A 10361-nucleotide genomic window follows, 5' to 3' on the forward strand; every position below is an offset into this window, starting at 1 on the left:
GCACACGTATTGGCAGCGAAAGTTTTCTTTTCATACCCGTTACCCATTGGGTAGAAGGGTATTATAACTTTGTGCTACCAGGAAATAAAAGTAACAGGCAGAAGTAGGCATATCCAACGCTAAAGAGACGATATCGCCATATCCATCTGTCCGTCTGTCTGTCTGTCTGTCCGTTTAAATAAACACCTAGATCTTAAAAACTATACGAGATGAAGATATAATATATTTTTTTTTTGCACTCAGATCAAGTTTGTTTCACATTTTTGCCAAAAATTGAAAAACAAGCGTAATTTTGAAGCTGAAGTCAAATGTTATTTCATACAATAATAACTATAGTGTTTAAGATTCCTGAAATTTTAGTTGCAATAAGATAAAAATTGTTTTGATTTAATTCAAAGTCGGTACCACGCATCTCACAGTCGATCACTCTCGAATGTAGCTTACTTTCCTGGTTATTAGAAACGTAAAGGAAGAGCGAGAGAGTTGAGTGGCGAAACGCAACACAAAGTGGACTCTTTTTGGTACAGCGGTGCGTATGATTAATATGCCGCACACGTAATGCCGCAAATATTGATTTTTAAATAAGATGACGCCATGAAAGTACGCACACACACACACACACACTGGAGAGACAGGGCAAAAATCAACAACGAAATTATATGATTTGCTGTGTAATCAGCAAACTTTAAATGTGAGCCCGTGCTTCCTGACTGTGATTTTTGGCGAGCACATGCGGCGTATGAGTAATGCACGCCGCCCGCCTATAAGATTACTCATACGTAAAAGCCGCAGTCAAAAGCAGCAGCGCCAGGAAAAAGAACGAAGCAGCAGCACAAAAAAAAAATGTGCCAGTCATTGCTGAAAAGAACTCGAAGAGTGCCGCCAAGCACTTTGACAAATGAAACACACAGCTACAGCTACAGCTAAAGCAAAAGCTAAAGCAAAGAGCCTGGCTGGCAGGCAGCTGGGGCAAGTTGAGGGCTTCGGATTGGAGTGTTGGATTTTAGCTGTAAAAGCAGCGCGTTGGCGACACCGTCACTGGGTTTTAATGCCATTGATGGCTTATTTCAGGTTTACGACTTTATTTTTGCTACCTAGCCACTGCCCCCCGCGCTCCGCTCTGCTTCACTGCCACGTCTCACTGTCTGATCAATGGCATTCACTCACGGCGCACATTTGTAACTTTTGACTATGGCAAACCAACTCACACTCACACTCACACCCACACTTTCGACCGGGGAAAGTATGCTTGAGTGGTTTTTAGGCGCAGTTGTTTCTATTTTATTGCAATGGCGAATTCCACGCTTTTTATTGCAACTCCATTGAAGTCAGACCCTCGGCATTGAACTGTAAATGTTTTTTATTATGCACATACCCTGTAAAACAAAAGGTATTATAGTTGGCCCATAAACACACACATACATACAGAAATACATTCACACACAGATCCAGATTCTGAGTCAGTTCTTCTTCGTTCGCACTCTTTCGAATTTCACTTAAGCAAAAAGCCAGACGAAATGGGTGCAGCATACGTTTATGGCGCTGCGTAGATAGCTGCTTGGAATGCTCCTTAAAATATGCTTTTTTATATTTTGCTGGCAAAGTAAAAAATTCGATTACTTTTCATAAAATTGTGGATAGTGAAATCTAGTAATTGAAAAGCTTCTGATGTGAAATTTAAAAATACTATTACTTTGATAATATCTAAATTTGGATATTCGTGGAAAATATATTAATGCAAACAGAATAATAATAAATGGTTTAAATAATATTATAACATGAACTTAATACATGCAATGCATTTTCTACTCTTCAGTCACCTAATTTAGAAGTGCAACTTGTACTAAATAATATTTATTCTCTTATACACTTAAAAAAAATACTAAAATCAGAAATAGATAAAAATTATGCAAGGTGATGTCGTTGTATTATGTAATCACATTATAATAAATAGTTTACTGAAAACAAAATAGAATAACTTAAGAAATTTCTTCCAAAATTATTAGTATAACAAAAAACCAAGACTTTTCATTATTTAAATTAAAATTTTTTATTCTAATATGATCAAGATATAGTAAAATTCTATCCTCAAATAATAAAATTTTTACGTACAATATATATATTATTATATTAATATTGAATTTAGTATTAAATACTTTATTTAATTATACAATAAAGAGAGTACTGGCTGCTTGAGCCATCGACTATTTAAGATCTTATTTAAGTTCTTTCTTCAAAGTCGACTTTATAGTCTACTTAAAACAAAAGAGTAAAATAAAAAATATGTTATTAAATTAAGTTTTTAAGTTTTCGCGTTTAATGTGACTAAAATAATATAATAGTAAATTGGAAGCCAAGTTGCATAATTGAGATGAAAATTTAGATCAGCAGAATAATTGAAATAGGGTTTAGAAGTAATTTTCTAAAACAGATGAAAATTAAAAGATACATTTATTTTTATAGAAAGGAGTTCCTAAAAAGCATGCTAAAGCAAATAAAAATTAAAATATTCATAAAACCCACAACTAAACACTGCTCCATCAAAATTTGACCATTTTCATATTTCAAAGCTGATAAAGTTATAACAATGCGAACCGAAAGATAATATGTAAATGTAAACTCAACGTTAGGGCATTAAACAATTTGTTATGTCACATTGAACTTTCCCCCTCATCAGTTGTTCATGTAAATATTTCGTATGCAGGTGAAACTCCATCGACTCTGTCCAACTGTCTGTCTATCTGTCCAGTTGTCTGTCTATCTGTCCGTCTGTCCATCTGTCTGTCTGCCCGACAAGCTACCTTTTCAGCTGTCCAGGCGCCTGTCTGTCTGCCGCTGTTGTGCTATGCAACAGCATGTTGCATGCTGCTGAGCCGCTCAGCCGACAACAAATTTTTATTGTCAGCATATTTTTTATGTTTCAAGCATGCCGCCCACACAGCAAACTCTCGGGACCGCCAGCCTGCCCGCCTTCCTTTCTGCCTCCCACCTCGACTAAAGCGCTTCCGTGTGATGTGATGAACGCGGCCTGCGCATTGACATTGTCTGTCTGTCTCTCTGTCTGTCTCTATGTCTGTTTGTCTGTCTCTCTGTGTGTCTGCTTTCTCCTCCCACGTCTAGCTCTGTTTGCCGCTGGCGGTAAATAAAATATCGTTGCTATAAAAATACAAGTGGCGCCTCTCAATCCCCTTGCTCGCCCCGCACGGCCCGCTGTTGCATCGATTAAGCGTGTCTAACGTTTTCAGCCCCGTGTCCTGATCCCAATCCTTTATGCTGCAGTCAACAGGGCAAAAGTATTTCCTCGTTTCAGTTGTTGTTCTTGTTGTTGTTGTTGTTCGTATGCATGCTACACGTGTTGGTAACATATTTTTGGACATTATTACAATGGTTTCTTTTTGTTTGGTCCGACCCTTGTGTGAGTCCCCCCCCCCCCCTTTTCCTCCTCTCCTCCCCTCACTCATGTTGCTCTCTCTGATCCTTTCACAAGTGCCTCACTGTCAATATGGATTTTATGACTTTTGTGTGTGTGTGTGTGTGTGTGCGTCTTTTTATAGACACTTGAGCGAATTCAAGTTCGCAGCGTGTTTTGAATGTGTTTTGGGTATACTCCTCCCCCTCCAGAGAGTCCTCAACTCTCACCCAACTGCCACAGCAACACCAACAACAACAACTTAGACAGCTACAACAACCACACAGACAAATGGTAAATGCATTTTATTTACTGCATATTTTATATAAAAAATATATTTTTTTCGGGGGACCAAAAAAAAAAGGTAAAGTCAAGTGCGTTCGGCGAACTTTTGATGGGGCTCATCATGAAAATGTTACCCCAAATTGAATGGAACTGACAAATATTTTGCACGCAAAACTGCAAAGTGTATAACAGTTGACAAACAATCTTCAAAGCTGTTATACTCGAGTGCTTACAAAAACTAGACGAGTTAAGGCACGTTAGGCATGTTTAGCTTTAGTTTAAATTTAAGTGTAGCAGTTTTGGAAATATTTTTTAAATGACTATGCTATTTTCTTATCTTTACGTAACAAGATTGCTGTAAATATTGATTAAAGATATGTAAATGATGAAGTATAGGTCATCTTTAAATAAGAAAAGTTATGCATAACTTAAAGTATTAATAGTGGAGATAAAAAGATATTAACGTTAGGCAAAACTTAAAGGATCAATAATGGATTTTAAATTATATTTTTGAGATAGTTCGATAGTAAATTCCTTGAGTAACAAAAACAGAAGAAGCAAATAAGATTTATTTCATATAATTGATACCCAAAGGCGTTATCTATAAGTTGAAAAGTTATTCATAAAATAAATTGTCAGTAGTTACTTCTTCAGATAAAACTATTAGGCAAAACTAATAGTAACTTTAGAAATAATTATAAATTTTCAATTATATTTGAATTTGATTGACAAAAATAGAACACGCGAAATTATACACCAAAATTTATTTTTAAGTTAAGAAAGTTGCGCAGAATTTAAGGAATTAGTAGTAAATCTTTATAATAATACCATTAGGTGAAATTAATGGTAGCTAAAGTATCAATAATGAATTTCAAATTAAATATTTAATTTGTTGGCCAATTGAATGACAAGATTTGAACGAGTGAATAGCATTGATTTTAAATAAGTTATACACAATAGTTTATCTCTAAGTTAAGGAAGTTATCCGGTATTGATAGTGATTTGCACATTGAAATTTTAAGTATCCTTTGTATTTAGCAGTTGAATAACAATAACTCAGATGTTCACTTTAAAATTGAATTAAAAGATATTATACAATCAAATAAAGGTTATCCTTAAGGTAAAGTGGTAAAATTGACTTTAATCTTTAATGTTTCTAAATATAATTCATAACATACACATACTCATATATACTTTGTTTTGGTCAACAGTGAGTGTGGCATTTCATAGCAACCTAAATAATATTCATACCAAGATTTATTTATAAAATAATTTAAAATTCGCAAATAATTTGACCTATTTTACAATAATTCTGTCATTCTTGCACAGAAATGTTTAAGTTATCAACCTGGAAGCAAAACTTCTTATATCTTTAAAACTATAGTGCTTAAATCTTGAGGAACTCTTTTCGTTTCTTATATGATTTCGTCAATGAGAATACTTCCTTGCCTTGAAAATTGACTTCGTTGTCATTCAATTTATCGATAGATGGTGCTCCGCAGTTAAGCGGGCCATATAAAGTAAAAACGCTTGGCGAAGAAAAGTGATGAAAACGCGTTAAACCGACAGCTGGGCTAAGTATTTTTCCATATTTATTTGGATGAAAAGTGAGCTGGCAATAAAAAAGATTAAAATGCAGCCATAAAATATACAATTTGATGTGAGCGTCGTTCTTAATGAAAAGCGCTCGAAGAACTGCGAAGAAAGGGAGAGAAAGGAGCAAAGGAGGCGAAAAGGAGAGGAGGCATCATTGAGCCCGAAAACAGCGCACAAATCCGCCAACAGCGACAAACAGGACGACAACGAAGGAGAAAGAAGAAAGTGGCGGACATGGAAATGGAAATCGAGTTGAAGTTGGAGTTGGGGGGAGGGGGTTGGAAAAACCTCCCAAACTCAAAGCGAATTTCATGCTTAAGCTCTGTAAAATTAACATTTAATTGAAGCCTACATTTCGGCGCTTCTGGCTGTGCGCAATATTAACGAAAAATGTGCGCTGCTCTGTGTTGCGTTGCGAGCTGCCACGCCCACCCGAATACCACACACACACACGCCGCCCCTAGAGAGTGCAAATCCCCAGGACACTCGCTGGATACAAGACAAATGCAGCAGAGTCAGGCAGGTGAAAGCGAGGAGGTGAAGAAGGGGAAGTGCATGTTGTGATAGCGTAAATTATGTTATAAAATTTATTTAATTTCACTTTTGCTGCTGCTGAACGTTTTGTTGCCTGCCCCACATCGAACGAGCGCCAGCCATGCAAGCGGGGAGCACACACACACACACATATGTATATGTATATACACTCACACATGGCCATATCAACTGCCAGTTGGAGCGATAAGTCCCCAGAGTACCGAACAAAACTGTGCTCGGATGCTACTCCTTTACTCCCGCCTCCTTCCTTCTTTTCCCGGGTTTCGCGTGACGCTGCTGGGCAACCATATTTATTGTATGTGTCTGTAAGCAAGCCAAGAAACATGCAAACACTTTGCTCAGTGTCGGGGTGCCTGGTTTAAGGGGCGGGGGGAGGACGACAAGTCAATGGAGTGGGCATTGGCCAAAAATGAAATGGAAAGCGCGCGACCAGGTGAACAAACACACAGCGAGTAATTCGCACGTGTGTGTCGCAGCTATTGGCGATTCTTAGCTGCCGCCAACTAGAGATGGCAACGTGAGCACAGCGAAAGCGTGAGAGTTACGACTTTGTGGCAAACGCAGGTCAAAAGCTAATGCGCATAAGGTTAATGCTAACCATTGATAATCGACATGTTAGCACTTGTTGATCGGAGTTAAGTTTGTGAAGCAAGTACGAAATTTGACAGTGTGGTAAAATTATATGACATTAGTTTAAAGAGTGCAAGCATAACAAGAAACTGATTCCTAGTGTTAACAGATTGTCTAGTTTCTTAATTACTAACAGTACTTTAGAAGCATTCTATTTTCGTAAAAGTTAAACACATATGAAACTTTGTCACTGACTCAACTATCAATGCTTAGTCAACTATCAATGTATAGCTAGGAGGCTGTCTTTTGTACAATGTGTAGCTTATAAAATCTTATAGTGGAATAAGGCTGGGTTTTTCAGTATATTGACTCTAACCGGAAGATTTAGAGTATTGTTGCATCCTACCATTAAAAAAGTCTATACTATAAAAAATCATAAACAACACTGAAAAAAAGATCAAGTTCTAATATCAAAAACATTCGTCTTTTAGAAAAAAAATTTTAAATAAAGTACATTGGCCTAAAGATTGACAAATTTTCAAAATAAGTCCAAAAAAATGTAGACTTAGGTTTTTAAGAAGCTAGAAATATCTGAAATTTTCTGATGTTATCGCCATACTTCAACTTCTTCGCTATATTTCAATTGGAGATACATATTAAGATCTTTAGAACGAATATCTATCAAATAATTATATTCTAAATAAATTTACGTTTATTAAAAAAAAAACATAAATGCGTTAGAGATTTCTTTTCTGTGTTTCAAATGCAGAAAAGTTTTTATTAATGACCTACAAAATCAAAATCAAATTCCTTAGAAAATATTGCCAAATTTGCTTATCTAATAAGAAGGATAGAAAAATATTCTTATCATCGTATTAATGTGTGTACTAAGTAACAATAAGATAGGATTATATTCCCATTTTTAATTCAATTCCTTTAACTTTCATTATACGATAGTTCCTGCTACAAATTGTTTTCGCAACTCTCAACGCTCACATCTCTAGGCAGAGCAATCTTTCATCTCGCAGCGACAGGGCAAAGGGGAATGGTATATTGGGAGATTGGGAGCTCGACAACGGCAACTTAAACGACTTGGGGGCCATCTAAATAATTAAATACCAATGACACTTAAACGTAAATCATGAATTTTGCAAGGGTTCCATGGCCACGTGCAGGACGCTGCCAACGCAAGGAGACGCGCTGAGGGAACGCAACCTCGATAAGGCATTAAGCAAATGGCAAAAGGCTTTAAGCTAGTACTAGGTTTGAAAGATGGAGAGGGGAACAGGAGGGAAGGAGCAAGGGGAAAGGGGGGCACAAGTTGGGGTTGTCGTCCAACCATAAACAAAGACTGGAAAATGTCAACGCCGGCGGAAACAACACCCAAAAAATTACTGTTGCAAAATGTTGTACAAGTTTCCGCTCCGAGTCGTAGTTTCCTGCAACAACAGCGTCAGGCAGTCAGGCAGTCAGCAGTGCAACTGCAACAAATCCCCAGCTGGCGAGCTCTAACATTCTCAGCAACAGCAACAGCAGATAAGGACAGCAACTATGTAGATGTATGTGCAACAATTTGTTGCTCGCAGACAAAAGGCAAAGTCAATGTCGGCAGAGTTGTCAACGCTGTTTAAAATCGCCTTAATTGCAGTTGTTGTTGCCGTTGCTGCTGCTGTTGCTGCTGCTCTTTTTATGGCTGTCGTGTCACAGTCACCGCCTGCAGCACATGCATAAAATATGCTGCATACTTCGTGGCGCACGGCAAAGCTCACACACACAGATACAGTGTGCGCCAAAAGGATGCCACCATTGCCGTCGTCGTCGTCGACATCGCAGCCTTTCATGCTGTTAATTATTATTATAGACGTGTGAGTGTCCATCTGTCTGGCATGTCTAGAGCAGGCTTCCACGACCAACCAAACCAAACCAAACCAAGCCAACCGACCACATGCAATAAAACAGCACTTAGACAACGACATAGACATCCAGTGAAAAGGTAGACAGACATCCTCGTCGTAGTCGTCGTCTGGTACGTTTGAACCTGGGTTGGCCTGGCCAAAATAGTCAAACGGCGCACCGGGGAATACTTTGCCAAATTGCACAACCCAATCTCACCTACCAGACAGCAAAGCTTCCAACTCCCAACTTCAACCTCTAACTCGCATCCTTGGCCACTCATTTGACTACACGCTTTTGTCGTCCTTTCATCTCTATAAATATTTTTGCTCTTAGTCGCCTTACACGTGTCTCTCACACTTTTTTCCCCCTTTTCTCCCCTTAGTTTTTGCCATTTTGTTAACCTCTAGTACGTGTGCCATTTTACCATTTAGCTATTATTTATTTTTTCTGTTTTTCTTTTGCCGTCTCTCTAAAACATGTGCCGATTTATCATTTAATCTTTTATTAAAAAAATATATATGCGAATAAGCATAGCATATAAAAATAGTCTATGAAAGCTGCAGAAAAACATTCATTTTGTAGTCTAAAGTACATTTTCATTTCCACACAAGAGCTGTGTTAAATATCAATGTGCACTTTGTGAGTGCATCATATCATTTTATGAAAATTCAGTTCTCATATTTTAAGCAGAACTTTTTAAATTTTAATATCAACACATTTTATGTGGTTCTCAAATTTTAAGCAGAACTATTTAAATTTTGATATCAACAAATTTGCTTTATCCGTAAAGTTTTGTGGTTGATGGTGCTATTCTCTAATTAAAATGAAAGTAATGAGATATGCATTGTTTGTACATATTAAAATAAATAATTTCAAAAATGATAATCAAAATTATTTACCCATAGTAAATATGTAGAAATTATATTACAAACCAATTTATTCCATATGTTAGTCATATAAATATAACAAACAATTTCAAATTATTTTGAACCGCATCAATTTAATAAAACATAGTCATGTTTTCCTCCAAATTTGTAATTATTGTGATCTATAACTGTGTGAAATATATTTACTAAGTCTACAATTCTAACATTGCAATTCTAAAATAATTTTCATTTTAAAATATGTTGTGTTGTCATATGTTTACCTCTTGAAACTCAACTTGTTTTAATATCTTTGTCAACTTGATTTCGTTAACATATCGTAAAGATACCCGAGCTTATAAATTTAAATTTTAATATAATAATCCAACTTATTCACTTCACTTAATTCCTATACTCTTCTTGATTTCGTCAACATATGTAAAATATAGAACATCTTCTAGAGGTCCAAGCTTACAAGTTTAATACTCCTCATAAAGCAATTTTAATAAACTCTCCATGAACTCAATAACATATGTTCAAATAGCAAAACTCCCTTAGATCGTGCAATACTACAAACGAACCAAGTTAAATGCAATTTCCACAGAACTCTAACTTCTTATCTTTCCGCTGTAAAATTGAATAGTAAAACTAATTTGATGGCTTCTTCCGAAGTTTGTGCTAAAGGAGTTCTGGCAATCTGTGTTGGTTGTCCACTCCAACGCCATCGTGAAGTGATTACCGATTTCATTTGATCTGCTGCAACAGTTCTCATAGTTAAGTAGTACTTGGGTAATTGTTATTCTTTGGCTGCGCTTTGCTGCCCAAATCCGGCTAAGACGTTGCGAGACAGCTTATCGTATCCGTAGTTACCATCGAAGTAGAGTCGAGTCGAGTGAAGGGGAGAGATGCATTTAAAAGACATTATTGGGTTTCGCTTTTGTTTTATTTTGCAGGTGCGCTAATCGCCGGCTAAGCTGGCCCCGGAACCGACCAAGTAGCTGGCTAAAAGTCAGCTAATTAGTTGACACTTTGTCTTGGGCCACTTAATTAGCCTTTGCTGCAGTTTGCTGCCTGCAGCTCTTGGCTCCCTTCCCTCTAGTAGAGCACGCCCCGCACATACAAATTGCTGGTGGGGACAACTGCATTCCAGTTGCGTAACAGAAATGGGCGCCAATTAAAGTTGGCGT

This window comes from Drosophila albomicans, chromosome 3 (genome assembly GCF_009650485.2).
Source record: "Drosophila albomicans strain 15112-1751.03 chromosome 3, ASM965048v2, whole genome shotgun sequence".
Lineage (NCBI taxonomy): Eukaryota > Metazoa > Arthropoda > Insecta > Diptera > Drosophilidae > Drosophila > Drosophila albomicans.